The sequence below is a fragment of the Mycteria americana genome, chromosome 11 (assembly GCF_035582795.1).
Source record: "Mycteria americana isolate JAX WOST 10 ecotype Jacksonville Zoo and Gardens chromosome 11, USCA_MyAme_1.0, whole genome shotgun sequence".
In the NCBI taxonomy this organism is placed as follows: domain Eukaryota; kingdom Metazoa; phylum Chordata; class Aves; order Ciconiiformes; family Ciconiidae; genus Mycteria; species Mycteria americana.
Window position 1 is genome coordinate 25,176,875 of NC_134375.1, and position 16,281 is coordinate 25,193,155.

Below are 16,281 nucleotides of genomic sequence, written 5' to 3' on the forward strand. Positions count from 1 at the left end.
CAAAAAGCTCAAGTAAAATTATCTAAATACAGAACCTATGCTGCATGTACTCATAGTTGATGGAAAATTGTAGTAGTCTTGCTACATGCTGTGTTACATTTCCAGGGAAATATTTTTATAAAGAGTGTTTGATGAAAAAGTTTATTCCTTTAGTAATAACAGGCTACCCACTGTGTTACTTAAGGCAATGACCGTAGTGAGTAGAGCTAGACGTTTTCATCATAACAACAACAATTATACTCGCTTTGCATTTCTGTAATTTTCATCTGAGATCATTAAAACATTTACAAACATGGATTACTTATTTCTTTCAGTATATGAGAAGGTGGGGGAGAGATTATTATGTCAATGTTTTGACCAAATTTAGTCCAAAATTTGTGTTCCTTTTTTTTTTTTTTAGAATTGTAAAGGAAATGTTGTGGGGGTTTTCTCTCATTTCAGTGTCAACAGAAAATCAAGCATGTTTTTTGCAGTTCTTGCACCCAAAATGTTAAGAACCAAAAATTTGTTATAATAATTTTTCAGCACTGAGGAGAATGAAATACAGACACAAAACACATAAGCTCACTACTGGAGAGAGAGAGAGAGACTATTTTCATAGTATTTCCGTTTTAATCTGCCCTTGCCAAAGAAAATGGGAGGGTTTCGATAGACTTGACGGTGACTATTATTGGGTCTTAATGATGCATTCATTGCTTCTACAAAGAAATTTATTTAATTAAATTTTGTAACTGATTCTAATTTACTGATGTTAGAACAGATAATGAGAAATCCATTGAGGTCTGTGTGACTGAAAACCAGATGGTAAAAAGAAAGAGTAGATCCCATATTTTTAACCTGATCATACGCATTGCTCCACGTTGTACGTCACCTACTGGTGAAATCAAGAAGAAGGCTCCTTTTAAGTCCAGCTGATTTTTGGATCAGATCCATTTCAAAATAGGGAGGAAAAGCTGGCGGGCTTAAAGAATCAAAAGCCCTATTTTCACTACCCTTTACTTTGCATGGCCACTCCAGAGAAGGCACTCGGATTTTGTTCAGAGAATAAGGGATGGATTTATGCTCCAGTGTGTTTTAACAATAAACAAAGCAAACCAAAATGCCTTCATTTGCTCAGGTAGATAAGCTAGCAGCTTTTTCTTTCAGTGCACACCACTGTAATGGGACGTGATCCCCAATAACCACAGGTTTCGTTTAAATGGTGACTATCTGTACTTCAGCTGTCACTGTTAAGAGCTCAAACTTGGTTCTGATACTGACGAGCCATCGTGAAAGTTGTCTGTAACTTTTATCTTTTAATACAGCAAATGTATGTTGCACGTCAACAGAATGGCTTCATTAAATGGCCATTAGAGTGTAAATCAAAGGTCTGGAAGTTAGGAAGTGCCAGATTTAAAGTAGCTCATATAATTTCTGTTTTGGTGCCCGTTTTGGTACGTTGCGACGCTTTTCAGCTATACAGCCATTTACCGCCCTTTCTGTAGCACCTCGCTGCTCTTCCACGCTTGCTGTCTGTTATACTAAATACATTCTTGAGTTGCATATTGGACGGGACGGTGACTGCCAGAGAGGCAAACAATAACGGCATTGGTCAGCTTAGCCCTATCCAGTCTCGTGCTACACATTTCTTACGTGCTAACAAATTGTGTAGACCAAAGTCTCGGTGTTGTGTGAACTTCTGTTTATGTCCGTCGTGACCTGGCTCAGACGTACAGAGCGCTCGCAGTACCTCAGAGCAGTGCGAACACCGCTGTTACGTTAGGAGAAGTATCTGGTCGCCGGGAGCAGAACCAGTGCTGAAGCACCAGGGGTGGGTCCGAGTGTTAGGCCGTTTCTAACAGCTCTTTGGGCTGCCTAGGCAAAAGTCACTTTTTAACATCTACAAAATGAGGAAAATAAAATGTACAATTTTATTTTCTAGAGATGTGTCAAATATAACATGTTAAAGTTCATACAACTCTTTCAAAAATGAAAAGGACTATAAAAACCAAAGAACTTTACACAAGTAAGGCTAATGCATTAGAGCAAATGACCGAGACATCTGCAGCAAACAAAGACTTTTGAAACTGCGCCCAGCGTCTGGGCACCATCTTCTCCCACGCAGATAACAATGCTCTTTTCGCATCGCACAGAAGATGCAGCAGGCAGTTTGCGAGCGTTCTGGCGATACCCAGATATGGTGATGAGCGGCACAGAGAAGCCGGGCAAGCAAACAGTAACGTCGTTCAGGGAGATGCTTGGCAAAGGCAGCGTTTTAAAAACTGTGGTAGGATTGAAAGGCAACTTCGCTCTGCAAGAAACATTTAGCCTGTGAACAGAGTGAGACTGAGATCCCAGAGTGAAAAACAATGTGTGATCATGAGTTAGAAATAACCGTAATTCATAGACACCAGGGGGCAGAATTAAGGTTGCAAGGACAGCTATAAACCTGGCCTTTCCAGCCATCGAAAGGGCTATTTATGTTCCAACTCAAACACACTTTTAAATTTAAATATTTGAATGGTATAGAATTTATTGCACATAATGTTCTAAGTTTGTGGAAACAAAAGCATTTAAATACACTTGGAAGAGAAATGTAATTGCTCATATATTAAAAATGTGAATTTAACTAAAAGCTAATTTTAATTTATTTCAGCTAATGTCCAACGCATTATTGCTTGTGGATAAATTAGTCCAGCTTTCTAAAGGAAAAACATCAAACAAATCCTTTCTTGAAAGCTAGACCTCTTTTTCTCACTTTCTGAACTGCAGAAAATAGTGCAGATAACTGCAGCTTTTTATTTCCAACCTGACCTTCCACGTTCTGAAACTAATTTGCCATACTGCTTCTCAAAGTCTGCTCAAGGACTTCCTTTAGCAGAATAATGTGGTTCTTATTAAGTACATCCTATAAGACCCAGGAGGATTGCATGCAAAGGAAATAAGACGGAGACACAAATGAATTTCCATCCTCCAGTCAGATATATGATATTGATGACCAGGATGTATATGAAGGATATTGTAAAGAAGACAAAGAAAAAGAATTAAAGCAAATGTCTGACAAATTGGCTGTCTTCATACGCAAAGATGACAAGTGGTCTATACAACTAAGTAGAAGAGATGTAGGCATCAAGCCAAATAGTTACACAGTCAACAAGTCTCTCTGAATCACATGGTTATATGTAACCTCTCCTTTAAATAAGGCCTCACTTTAAATTACATCATCATGAAAGACTTAAAAGCCATGAAGTTTTACATGAAAACTGATAGTTTCTCTTAGCTCCAAATGTTGTTTTTCACTGGTATGAATTTTATATTTTTACCAGAATACCGAGATATTCTGTTCAAGTGGAACTTCTTTAGGAGATTCTTTCCCTAGTTTTTAATTAAATGCACCAGATAGCAATAATTGTGAAAATAGCGGCTTTCGTTTCCAAGTCTGTTTCTTCCTTTAGTTAAAGTTTTTCTATAAGGTGACAAAATGTTTTCATGTTAGGATGATTTGATGGAAAAATGCATTGAAATAGCCTGATTGTACCGTAGTCTCTATAATTCCTGATGTTCTGGTTCTAGTGTGTCTTGCCTAATGTAGTTAAATATAGATTTCAGAGGTTTTACAAGGCACTTGGTTGATGAGGAAGATTTATGCTCTATACAGGACTCGATGCAAGTGTAAATAAGTGAATGGGCTCCGGGACTGTCACTATTTTTCATTTTTTTGTCAACAACATGCAGAATTTGGATAATCGGGATTCTAATATGATTTTCCTTTTAATCTCTTTTAAACCATGAAATCTGATATTTTCACCGTGACTAATCCATGAAATTTGTCAACTTCGTCTGTGATTTACACAAGCTCTATTTATAAAGAGAACTTGTTTGAGTCCTAAGGCATGGAACATTATTTCCCAGCATGCTTTTGGTGTCTTTTTACTAATAAGTATAAACAAAATGTGCTCATTGATTATATTATTATTTCAAGATCAGGAGGTAAAGCACGAGGAATGCTCAAGAGTATCTTCCCCATAGCAGTGTATATGAGTCTTAAGCCATTAAGAAGAAAATAACCTATCGTATCAGAGTTGGTAAGAATGGTTGTGATCATAAAGTTTACCTAAAATAATTGGATAACTTGCTTGTAGATTAAAACCATATGTGATACTTGTATGTCTTTATGCTGTAGGCTTTAGAATTAATTGCTGTCAGCATAAAACAGACCAAACAAAAATAGATTTGCATCAATTCTTTGTAATGGGGGGAAAAAAAAAGCTTGAATGACAGTGAGGATAATTCTAGTTTGTATTTGGGGGGGAAATGGCCCTACAACGTTCCCATACTGGAGTGCAATTTACTATATATGGGAAAGAATAAAGATCCTTTATGTAAATGTAATAACATGCAAGTAATACCTTCAAAAGGAAAGAAGGAAAGTCTCTTGTGTACAGAAAGTTAGTCTGCTCCAGCTGTCCTCTCTCACTTTGTGGGGGGAAGACATTTGGGGAAAGGCCAAAACGCACATAGTCACAAAGCATCCAATTTTTAGTTCAGCATAATGTCTTAATCAGCTTTTACAGAGCTGCTCTGCTCTGTACCAAACATGCTATAAATGTGCAATACATCCATACATGTAAATAAGTCACACTGCCAGTGGTGATGAGAACAAGATGACTGCGTCCTTCAGTGAGCGCGCCGTGCTGCAGGTGGTAGGGAGGCGGCAGCAGAGCTGGTTGTCAGCAGAGCAGGGACTAGAGCTAGACCTGCTGAATGCTGTGGCTATCTCCACATCATTTCGAATTCCTGACCGTACAGTTTGATGAAAGATTTCCAGAAATCGGACACATTAACATCACAGATGGCCAACTTGTGGCGAGATCCATAGGCTGGAGCCAGCTAGCAAGAACTTGATCTGCTCTGTAATCTGGTCTTTCTCCAGAAGCAATGGCCATAAGTCTATTTCCATGTCCATCAAATTATCAGAATACAGACGTCATCTGTCATGTTCCCTCACTCAATCACGCGATGTGAAATGCCTGTTTTGTGATCAGATGACAGGCAAACTTCTGGTTACGTGCTGAGAAAGGGCTCGGGGAATACAGTCTGCAGGTGTCTTCTGTAAATGTCACGACGTTCTTAGGTGGTTGCCCAAGCCGTGGCAGGGGAGCTCCCTGCCTTTGTGCTTGTGGTTGGCCTTTTCTCTGCCCTGCCTCCTTAATCGCTGTGGCTTATGCTCTCAAAAACACAACTGCCTCTTGAACTGGTTTTTGAATGAAAACAGTCAGCCGGATAACTGATAACTGGAGAACTAATAAGGTTTAACCAAATGCCTGTGAGTTTCCAGAAAGTATAAAGCCATCCCTGATGAAGAGGTTAATTCAAAACAGCTACTTACCATCCATCATATTACAATTAATCTGAGTAGCAAATGAAATGAGCAGTTGGGGAGCTTAAAAAAAAAAGGGAGGGGGGCAGAAGGATGGGGTATTTCTTCCTATAAGCTGCAATTCATCTATGGAACTTCTTGCTGCGTGATGCTGTGAGTGCCAGAGTTTGTACTGATACAGAAAGAGACTTGATGAATCCATGGGGGGGAAGAAAAATCCATCAGAGGCTACTAAAAGCTGAGATAGTGTTTGCAATGCATGAAATCTGTGCTGTGAAGGTTGCTCAAGCTGGGAGACTATACCGGGAGCGGCCATGGGAGAAAGGGTGCTGTGCTGGATGGACCTGTGGTGCGCTCCCGTGTTCCTTAGCTCTCTACCAGGCCTCCTGTCGTTACCCCACCACTCAGAAGTTCTCGTCTCTCAATGTTCTAAGAGTCAAGGGGAAGTGTGGCCTCTGCTCCAGGCTGGAATCTGTTCTTGACCTAAGAATTATAATTTATTTCAAACTTACTGAAGTAATTAGTCCACAAGGATATTTTGTGGAGGACAGAGAAGAATTTGAGGAAGATAAATGAATAGTCATAACGTTACACATAATGTTTTGCACTTCACTAGCTAAAAAGCAATTGAATAAATTTTCTTCTGGTTGCTCATAGCATAAGATGGAAAGTAAGTGGAATCTCAGCCTTTTAAACGGCATTTTGAAAACAGTGTGAGTGAAAAATAGATGTTTCGAACGAAAGTGTGATTTTATAAAATCCCATCAAATTTAGAAATCAAAACGATCTTTTGATCCTTTTTTTCATCAAGTGCATCTAATTTTGGTATCTCAATGTCTCTTTACAAATGCAACTGTTCCCTTCAGAACCTTACAACTTCTCTAATACTACTGCTATAATATGGAATTTATGAATAATCAATAGGCTTACATAGACTTGTTACTTATTCATTCTAGGTATCCTAGATATTTGGGGCTAATATTTTTATGTATATTTAACCTAATACACATAGAATTGCTCAGGACAGAATCGAAGCTGAGTCAAACTATGAAAGCTTTTGGCTTTATCCATGTACTGAATCATTAAGCCACTAGTCTTGTGTTTTCTGCGTTTAGGTTCTTGAAAATTATTGTCTTTATGTTAGAAAGGATTCTGCTTTACATGATTAACATGACATGTTCATGCAAGACAAAATGCTCTCCAGTGTAAATTAGGTCTAGAGAATTTACCTAAAAGTTTGTTGAGTGTGAAAGTCCTACAGCAAGGCCTTTTCCTAACGCATGCATTTATCAGCTAAAATCCTGATTGTTTTGCCTGTATTATGTCAGTCACGTCTGGAAAGAGCAGCACCCTGCTGTATGTGCAGCTGATCTCCTGCTGCTGTTTACCCACTTGGAGGCTTCTGTCCCAGCTCCTCTAATCCACTGTTTCAATAACACCGTATTTGGACTCCTTCACGCACTCTTTTGCTGCTCTGTTTGGGATGCTCGATGAGCTGAATTAGAATTTTAATGTTCCCTTCAAAGCAGAAGGAACCTTTTTGTTAAATCAGAGTATAAGGAATAATCTCTTTCGTTCCCTTGGATAGAGTTTCTACACATGCACTATATTATTTTCCTTCAAACTATTGTCCAGAAGTTCGGGGCACTATTTCAGTATATTGGTTTACTTTATGTAAGTCAGATCCAATTTGAGGTTTGATGTTGCAGTAGGGCCTGCTACCATCTTAAATTGTTTCTTTCCTGTTGTAACTCCTCATGCAGAGTTCAGCGCTCCTTGTTTCCATTATGGCAGAGGCTTGCCGATACCTTTCCGAGCGGCTTGGGCAGGTCAGGACTAATTAAAGCAGAGAACCGAAGGGACTCCAAAAACGTTGTTAGAAATGACACCAAAACACAAAGTGCGCTGTAGATATTTTTGCGGTACTTTCAAGAAGTTAGCAAAGATTTGCGTATGTATTTTGCCAGTAGCTACTTTCTGATCCCCGCATAAAACAAGGTTTAGAGAAAACAACTTAAAGCTTGATTGGTATACCTATATATACATTGTCACTTTACTTCACAGCTAAGGCTGTTAACTTTGGTGGAACTATTTGTGACTAAGATAGCAATTGCAAAAACAGGATAGCAGAATGTCATCCTTTTTAATGTAGAGCTCCTAGGCTTATACTTGCTTTAAGAATTGTTCTTTAGTGAATGGGATTTAGCTTACTGAAAAATAAAAACGTGATTGAATTACGATGCAGATTTTACTCTATGAAGGGAAAGAAGTTCCTTGGACACAATGTAATATTGCATGAGTCTCCGTTGTACAATTTTAAAATTTGCAGTGCAGTATATATAGTTTACCCAAGTGTACGAAGAGAATAAAGACGTTATCCAGGTGAAACATATTTCAATAATTTCATAAAGTGTCTCTCACTTGAACCACACTTCCCGTGCTGGAAAATGTAGAATGTTTTTTAGAGCGTGTACCCCGTTTGTTTTAGCTGTAGCTTTACTGCAGTCCAGAGTTCCCTCAGTGTGCTGGATTATCATCGCCGGGAGCCAGGATCTGATGAGAAACACCATCCCATGAACGGGGTTAGGGATGCAAGCGGAAACTGGAAAAGACAAGGGCTACAGCAGGTTGATAATATATAAATTGCTATCAAGTTTTACAGCTAGCAATGGAACAAAGATAACGAAGCAAAAAGGGGAAAGAAAAAGACTTCAGAAAGTGAAGGTGAAACAGGGAGAGAGGTAGAGAAATACAGGAGGAAGCAAGGGAAACCATACCGAAGAAAAGAAGTGGGACAAAGCACAAAGCGATGCATGGCCTCCTTTCTTGCTTGCATTTGGCGAGTAACGTGTATATGATTTGTTCACAAATGTGTTAGCATTTCTAATGATAGAAACATATAAGACAGACAGACGTTTATCAAGGGATTTACTTTATGTAATACAAAATGAAGAGATTTGTAAGTGATCCATCTATGCGATATTAGCTTGAAGACTTGTGGTGCTGCGGCTCCTTCTCTGTTTGTACTTTAACATTAATTGAAAGCCTCATTGTTTTGTTTAAACTGTGAAAGCTTCCAAGGTCAATGAGTGAGGTAATTGACCTGCCTGTTGTAGGACAAAAATATGTATGTTAAATTGTATAATTAGTTTTAATTACATAATTATGGTGTTTAATGTGTGGAGGTCAAAGGTTACTATTACATTTAGAAGTCATGGCAAGAAACACAAAAATAAGCAACCTAGTTTAATTCTGTATTTCTTTGGGTTTTAAAAAAGGGGTCCACTGTGATCTATCCGTGACCTTGGATATTTGATGATTATAGCAAATAATATGTTGCTGTTATAGTTTTTGGAATCATAGAGACACCTTTGTAAATGACTAAGTGACTTTACCAAAGGCTTCATTTAGGTTTAGAGTACACGAAAGTTAATCAACAGTGGGAACTCAACTGACAGCAATTTAATCTGATTGGGTAAGGTAATTACATGATTACCAGGAGTGTTTATATATGGACAAGGATATTTTTATTGGAAAAAAACCTAATTGCTTTCTTACTGAGAAGAGAAAAAAACAAACAAATTTGTTGTCACAGGTTAAGAGGACATCCTTCGTTCCTTGAAATAGCTTATTTTCATATTTTAGCGACAAAATGAACTCATAATTCTTTGCAAATTTGCACTGGGATTATGCTATGGGTTCCTCTGTTTCTAACTAGAAATGTCATCATTAACTTGTTTTGGTTAAGAAGCTCACTGCTTACACGTTAATTATGTGATAGCCTAAAGATGTCGGGATGCTTGTAATTCATGATCTCTTTTACTGTGTGTAAACACTGTTGCTTAAATACAGGTTGATTTCACCAAACTTAAACCTAAAGGTCCATTATACTAATGGATATCTCTGGGAAGGAGGGCATTGCTTGTTTTTCTGTGATGGTAAAAAAAAAAAAGCACTATGTGCAAGATAGGTAGATAAAAGGTGGTGTTCCTAAATGCTAGAAGAAACAGCCTCTCTTTAGGAGCTCTGAATGGTCCTTTAGGAAATGCTCTTTCAGTCTGTTGACAATGGAGGGAGTGTTGGGAGATGAATCTTCCTTAGCGAACGTCAACCTCTGTGCATACCTCCCCGAAGTGCACTACAGAGTAGAATCCCATTGGGCTAATAAATAGTGGCTTGCTCCAAAGCCTGTTCAAATAATGGGCCAGGCCTGGCCTCGGCACTTCGTACGGTCGTGTTAGACACCAAAAAAAGAAATCAAAACTTGTAAGAATAACTTCATATCTTATCGGAAACCATTGAACACATTCTGCCAATGGAAATGGGATACAATCCTCTAAAAGCTAACTTCTAAGGAATTAAAAAGTTAATGAACTAAATGTTAACTAAGAAATAAAAGAATCTTTAAAATGAACTATATAATTATGGGAAGAAGTTCTGTGATACATTCCATGTTACAAAAATCATTTGTTCTCCCTTTTGCTAATTTTTCCCTAAATAAGTTCGTTAGAAAATATTACAATTTTGAATTGTTTTTCTAAACCAGATGATCCAGTCACTGTTGGAGGCACATAGCCACGGCAAAATCTCATGCTGTACATTGATCACCTGTCCAACCTTTGCCTAGAGTGTGATCCCCAGTTCCTTCAAGAGATCCATCTTTACCTGTCTATAAAGAAGAAGAGGAGGAGGGAGACATCTGGGATATTCAAGTATCAAAGTTTAACACCAGAGCAGGTTGAATCTCTATTTATATTATCCTCTATATATGTTGCTAGTATTGACTTGGATATTTGGCTAAGATTTTTTTCAGTAATTATATAGTATGCTCTGAAGTTTTACCAGCGTTAAACCTTTTTTGTTTAGACTCCTCACTTACCGAAACTACACGTGCATTTTTCATAGTTCCATGGTGTGAAATTGAAGCCAAAGTCATTCTGCTATTATGGAAGTCGGCTGATACTGAGCATGCCTGGCAGCCTGTACCTGTCTCTTGAACGCACGCTTACCACAAAGACCAACATGGCTTGTTTAAAACTGTTCAGTGTACTGTAGTCGAACCGTTCCGCGTCCGGCGCGCTCAGCCAAATCCAGGTCCCCGGCAAGCGTGCTCATTTTCACTCACTTGCTTCAGGCAAGTTAAACTTGCTTCTTACTCTTCCTCTTCCATTTCCAGGAGGACTTTGATATCCACAAGGCAGACGAGGTTTCGCTCGCTGTCCTAAGGACTGCCCCTTTAGGAGTCTAGCACAGCCCACACACAATCCTGGAACATGTCCAGCTTGTTCTCTGAGCAGAATGTGAACCTCTGACCTTCTGGGCCTCCGGCAAGAGTGCTGCCTACTGAGCCACCAATACCCAGGCCATCCATAAGTTTTAAATGCCAGTTGCAGACTTCACAGAGATAATGACTTCAGTGTGTAAAGGTTTTGTTGTGGAGGCTGCAGTCTCACATGTGGCGTGACAGAGTAAATATGCTAAAACCATAGAGAGCTGTTGCATAACTTGCCTTGATATAACAGTTTTTGTAATATGTTTCAAGGCATGGAATATTATTTAAAGGGACCCTGTTATGTAGACTTAGGCCCAAAATGAAGCTATTATAAAAAGAATGTTTAGCAAAAACAGAAATAGGTCCATGAAATTGTTGGAGTGGGAATTTCAGGGTAAACTAGCTTGGATTTAAACAGTCGCCTGCGTGACATTGCACTGTGTGCTAGGGAATGAGAAACAGCAAATGAAAATACTATTAAGTGAGAATCAGAAACTGAAACTGAGCAGAATTAAGGTATGAGAAGTCTATTACCGTTGTTAAAAGTTCTTAAAATTCTTACCATACCCTGAGAAAGATGAGATGAAAACATAAGTTCCAACTTAGTAATTCAAAGCAGCATTACTGACACAGGTAATTAAATGTAATTGTATTTTAATATTATTTTTCACCTGCTCTCAAGTAAGTTCTTGTACTTTATATACATATAAAGCAAAATTAATATGAAATAAGCTTTAGGGTTTTGACACATTTCAGTTTTATTGATGTTCTCTATTTAAAATTTAGCACTGAAAGCACGCAAAAGACGTGTTGATGTTTGCGAAATTCAAATTGATAAATGTGATTGCGCAAAATGTTATTTATAAACTTGGATCAAGGAGGAAAACGTAGCCAGATTCAAGCTAGGACTTACATTATGGAAAGGCTGTTAGATAAATTGAACCTTCTATGGAGCAAAGGCCAGGAACCCAGGACTCCTTTTCCCAGCTGAGTGCCCAAATCACTAGGCTACAGACTCTTGCTCCCTCTTGTGTTCTTTCTCTGGCCCAATGAATCTTGAATTATTTTCTGTACAATGATACAGCTTCAACAGGAGAGCTTTAATATATCCCTGTGCTCGTCCCAGCATTTAATGCAGCCTATAGCCTGTTGACTAGAACATTCTGCTAAAAGACGTTGCCTTGAGTCCTAGCCTGAAGAAGGAGTTGAACCTGGGGATTTTGCTTCTGGGATGAGTAGTCCTGCTGCTAGGCTAGCAATGGCTGCTGTTGATGTACCATTTTAGAAAGAAATAGCACCTGAAGAATTTTGTAGGGAACCCACCTAGCTGGTGTTTATTAGGCTGGCTTAGGCTGGCTTTGAGAGCACCTGTTGGATCAAACTCCTCAGATCATCTCCGCAGGGGTGGGCTTAGTTTCTAGATCCCAGTCAGGCTTAGCCATAAGCTGTGCAGTGAGATGTTCAGTCCTGGCCGGGTCGGCAAACTCTGGCCGTGCACAGAGACGCAGCTCCTGCGTCTGGCCTGTCTTACCACAGGGTTGTCCTCCGAGACCAGACATCTCCAGGATGAGCTAGGGGCCTTGAGGACCACCACTTCGGCTGGCAGTGCCTAAATTCTGCTCATGTCCCACTTTGAATTCCCATATTTTTAGGCCTGTAATTAGTTTATTTTAATTTAACAGCTCCTTTGAATGTATAACTGAGGGATTTTTATGAACCTGTTTTTCAAACATAAGTTAACTTTAAAAGAATGTGTTATAATTAAACAAAATGATAGGAAGAATTTGTAGTTCAAAAGTGCATTAACAGTTATGAACCATAGAAAAACACAGTGCATTTTGAAGCTCTAGAAAGTGAAATTGCTTTAAATGTGTTAATGCTTTTCAGGCAGTTCTGTAGAGCAGTGTGTATTGGATCTGAACTCAGGAATAGTCAACTCAATTAACTGCATTGCAGTTATAAAACAAATGTTTGCCAAATTCCTGACTTAATTCCTAGGCTATCATTTTATTTTTTTCAATAGTATGTTTTTATTAAGTCCTGCAGTGCAGGTCCTTTTTCATGCAAATGCATTTATCTGCCTCAGTGGAATTATTTTGGTAAGTCAATGTCTAAGATCAACTAGGATGAGTCTGGTTTTCTTTTTCACAGAAATGCTAATTTTGAAAATGACATCTGTGAATTATTTTTAGTCTGAAGAGCTACAGACAGAATAAAATTAGAACTGTGGACTTCCTTGGCAGTTCTTTTATTATTGTTTCTACCTGTTTAAAACACTGGAGGAATAATGTGATTCATTGCACGTGACTACTCTGGCAGTAGATGTATCACCTGGGTTGGTATCCAAAGGTATTACACTGTGGACTATTGCTGCTTTGTAATATGGTAAATTGGGGGGGGGATAGAAACTTAAATTCCTGACAGGCTTTTGGTTTTAAAGACAAGTCGTTTTGTGCCTCGCTAGTGCCTATTTTCGTCGCAGCGGAGCTTTTCAGCTAGTAGGATAGCACTCGGCACAAGTAGGAAGGACGCAATCCGTATCCTGGTCATTGACTGAGTAGATTTATGTGCGGTTCCTTTGGCAGCATTTCTGTTTCCCCACACAGGACTTTCAGTGTCTCATAATCCGTCTTTAGAAGGGCTACCATTTGCACAATTTAATGCTATCTCTCCTTTCACAGTGAACAGCAGTTAAATTGATAAAGATTGTAAGTCAACATCATATTAATGATTTTGTGTGCGTGGGGACCTACTGGTGTAGGGCACAGCTTAGCACAGCGCTGACTTGATTGCTCTGGGGAAGTGGGTGCTTGTTAGTATGTGAAAGGGGGGAATCAATGGGTGCTTAGATACCAGTGTTATGAATTTGGGATAAATCACTAAAAAACCCCACCGTAATAACCCACATAATGACAGAGAAGGGTAGAGAGGACTGAAAGAAAACTGGAATCGGAAAATTGAGTAGGAGAGCAGAGAAAACAGAAACATTTCTACAGAAGGGATAATTTTTAAAAGCTATGGCTTGATAAAGTGGTAAACTTTGGAGGTGAGTAGAGGCCTTCAAGAATGAATAATTTTTGTATAACTATGGATAAACTATATTACACGATTCTAGTTGATTTGAATCGGTGTGCTTTGGGAAGCCCTGCGTCAGGCAGTTATAATAATTAAAAGTTGTGATCAATAAGCATCTTGATAGAGTCAGGTAATAGTCAAATGTAAGACAAGCCATAGAAATGAAAAACAGACTTACGGTTAAAATCACATGAAAATTAGCATTTAATTTGGGAACAGCGTGTTCTCAAGACTACAGATAGGAAGGATAAAAAGAAATCACAGCAAAGGTGACTCATATGTTAGTTAAAGCTCAGGTTAAAGGCCTTACCCTCCCAGGTATAAAAATTGTCAACTGCATTGTCTCTTAGCAAAAAAAAAAGTAATATGAATGCTGTTGTGGTTTCCCTTGGTCAATTTTAAAAGAAATTTTAAAAGAAAATACGCATTTTATTGCCTATTTTGTTATTTTTATTTTATATGAGAGGTTCATTGATGGATGATTAGGAGCAATGATTCCCCAGCCTTAAATCACTTGATACCTTGAACAGGAAAAGATCGCGTGGCCTGGTCTCACTGTCCCCTCTTTAGTGTTGCCACAAAGAAAAAAAAGACTGTTCACAAATGTCTGAAACTTACTTGCATTTGCTCTTGGAAATACCAAAGCTGCTAGGGAATTTTTCAAGTTAGCAGTGTTTTTGATAGAAATTGTTGCTTTATCAAACCTGAAAGCTCTCTCATACCAAGGGTAGTTTAAAGAAACTTCCTTTAGGAAGCTTTAATTTCAAATAGCAAATAACTAATTTATTGAAAATGGAACTGCTCAACAAGAAACCTTGAGAGAAATCTGCATCACAATACCCAGTGCCTAATCGTTAGGGCATTATCCTTTAAGACATGCGACTTTGGTTCAATTTCCTTTTCTGAATCCAGCTGAATAGAGACTTAAACCCAGTTGAATATCTAATGCATCCAAGGCAACTGTCATTACCACTGGACTATTGTCTGTAATAGGTTGGGTATCTCTGCTTTTGTGGAAATTGTGAAAGGATTTGTCCTAATACTAACAAGACCTTTCTGAAATCTCCAGAATTCTTATAGGCTAGGAAAGAACCTTTGTGCCTAGCTTTATTCATAACCCCCAGGCTCTGAAGAACTGCCTGTAATAATCATTATTGTATATATTCATACCAGGCAACATTTATTAATCTGGACTCTAAACTAAATCTCAATCTCAGACTCCATATAGAGCTGTCTTTCCATGCCTCTGGTTATTCCTGTCAGCTATCTCAGGTTTTTCTGTTTTTCCTATATCCACACTTTTAACAGTTCAGCCAAATCTGCCTAGCAGTAGTACTTGGGATAAAACAGCGATTAATTTAAATGGCATTTTTCAATATAGTTTTCTGTCTCTGTTTTTGCACCTTATACTTTCTTATGACAAGGTGAACTCAGTGGTGATCACTGTTGAAGATGCTTCTAGTTGAAATGTGCACGTACTGGAAAAAACAAAATTCCAAAACCTGTCATAAGGAATTTGATTGTGGCTGGGACATTGTTTTGGAATATGCAGTCGATGATGGATTCCATGAAGCGACAGGAATCAGGACAGTTTTGTGCCCTGTCAGTGTGTAGGTATTCTTCTGAGATTCCCAAAAGGGATCAGTTACCTTGGTAATGTGTCCACCAATATCTATTGTGCCTGTTTCTTTACACAGGCTAACAAACATTCATCATGTGGGAATGTTGGTCATGATCAACTTGAGCTGAATTTAAATTGATGACCTAAAGGTTAAAGTCTCTGTATCCTGTTACCTCTCCCTTGGGCTGTCCAGTCGCCCTGCAACTGGGTTTATCGCCATTTTTAGTTTCTCAGTGTCTTTGGAGGAAGAGCGGTCTTTAGAAGTGTTGATCTGACAAATACCATCCATGTCCTATTTAAAAAAAGAAGATTTCAGTATGACTTCTGCAGCTTGTCAATACTTGGTGAAGAAGGTTCTGAACAAGTATTCAGATGCTGGACTAATAACTTAACCAGCCTGTTAGATAGCTTTCATCCAGTCATGTGGGAACATAACGCAGTGTAGCAGCCCAGTGAAACATGAAACTATGAGAACAGCTGAATAAATTTAAACACATTTTTGAACATTCTAACCTTTGTCATAAAAATCTGATAATATAGAAGAAAAACTAATAACACTTTCTTTTGGTTTTGTTATTCTGTACAGTAGTTGAGAAGACTTAACATTTCTTGTGGTTGCTGACTTTAAAGAAGTAGTGACAATTTCTAACACTGCTTTTCGCCCCATATGAAGTCTATTCTTTCTCACTCATTAAGGAATGAATCTGGTTTCTGTTTTATTCAATATTGTATATACATCTGACCCATAAATATTTAAACTAAGTAAATATAGAATCTTAAACATGGAATATGCTTTCATTCTAAACTGGTGGCTGTGGGGGAAGGTAAAAATATTTTATTCAAAGACCAGTGGTCCCTTTGGAAGAGGAAAAAAAAAGTGTTTTGCCTAAAAATTGGATAGACTTGTGCTTGCTGTAGGGCAGCAAACTTTTTACCGGATTATACCTATATCAT

The 16,281-nt window shown here is 38.4% G+C and overlaps 1 protein-coding gene across 5 annotated transcripts in view; it reads left to right on the forward strand.

The window, feature by feature from the left end:
• ERC2 (ELKS/RAB6-interacting/CAST family member 2) overlaps positions 1 to 16,281 on the forward strand; it is a 534,065-nt gene that overhangs the window by 460,114 nt on the left and 57,670 nt on the right. For 4 of the 5 annotated variants that reach the window (XR_012777475.1, XR_012777476.1, XR_012777477.1 and 1 more), the window contains exon 16: positions 9,906 to 10,096. The exons of the other annotated variant lie outside the window; for it this stretch is intronic. The gene's annotated coding sequence lies outside the window, so the exon portion shown is untranslated. The remainder of the gene's footprint in view (positions 1 to 9,905; positions 10,097 to 16,281) is intronic. 5 annotated transcript variants of the gene reach the window in all.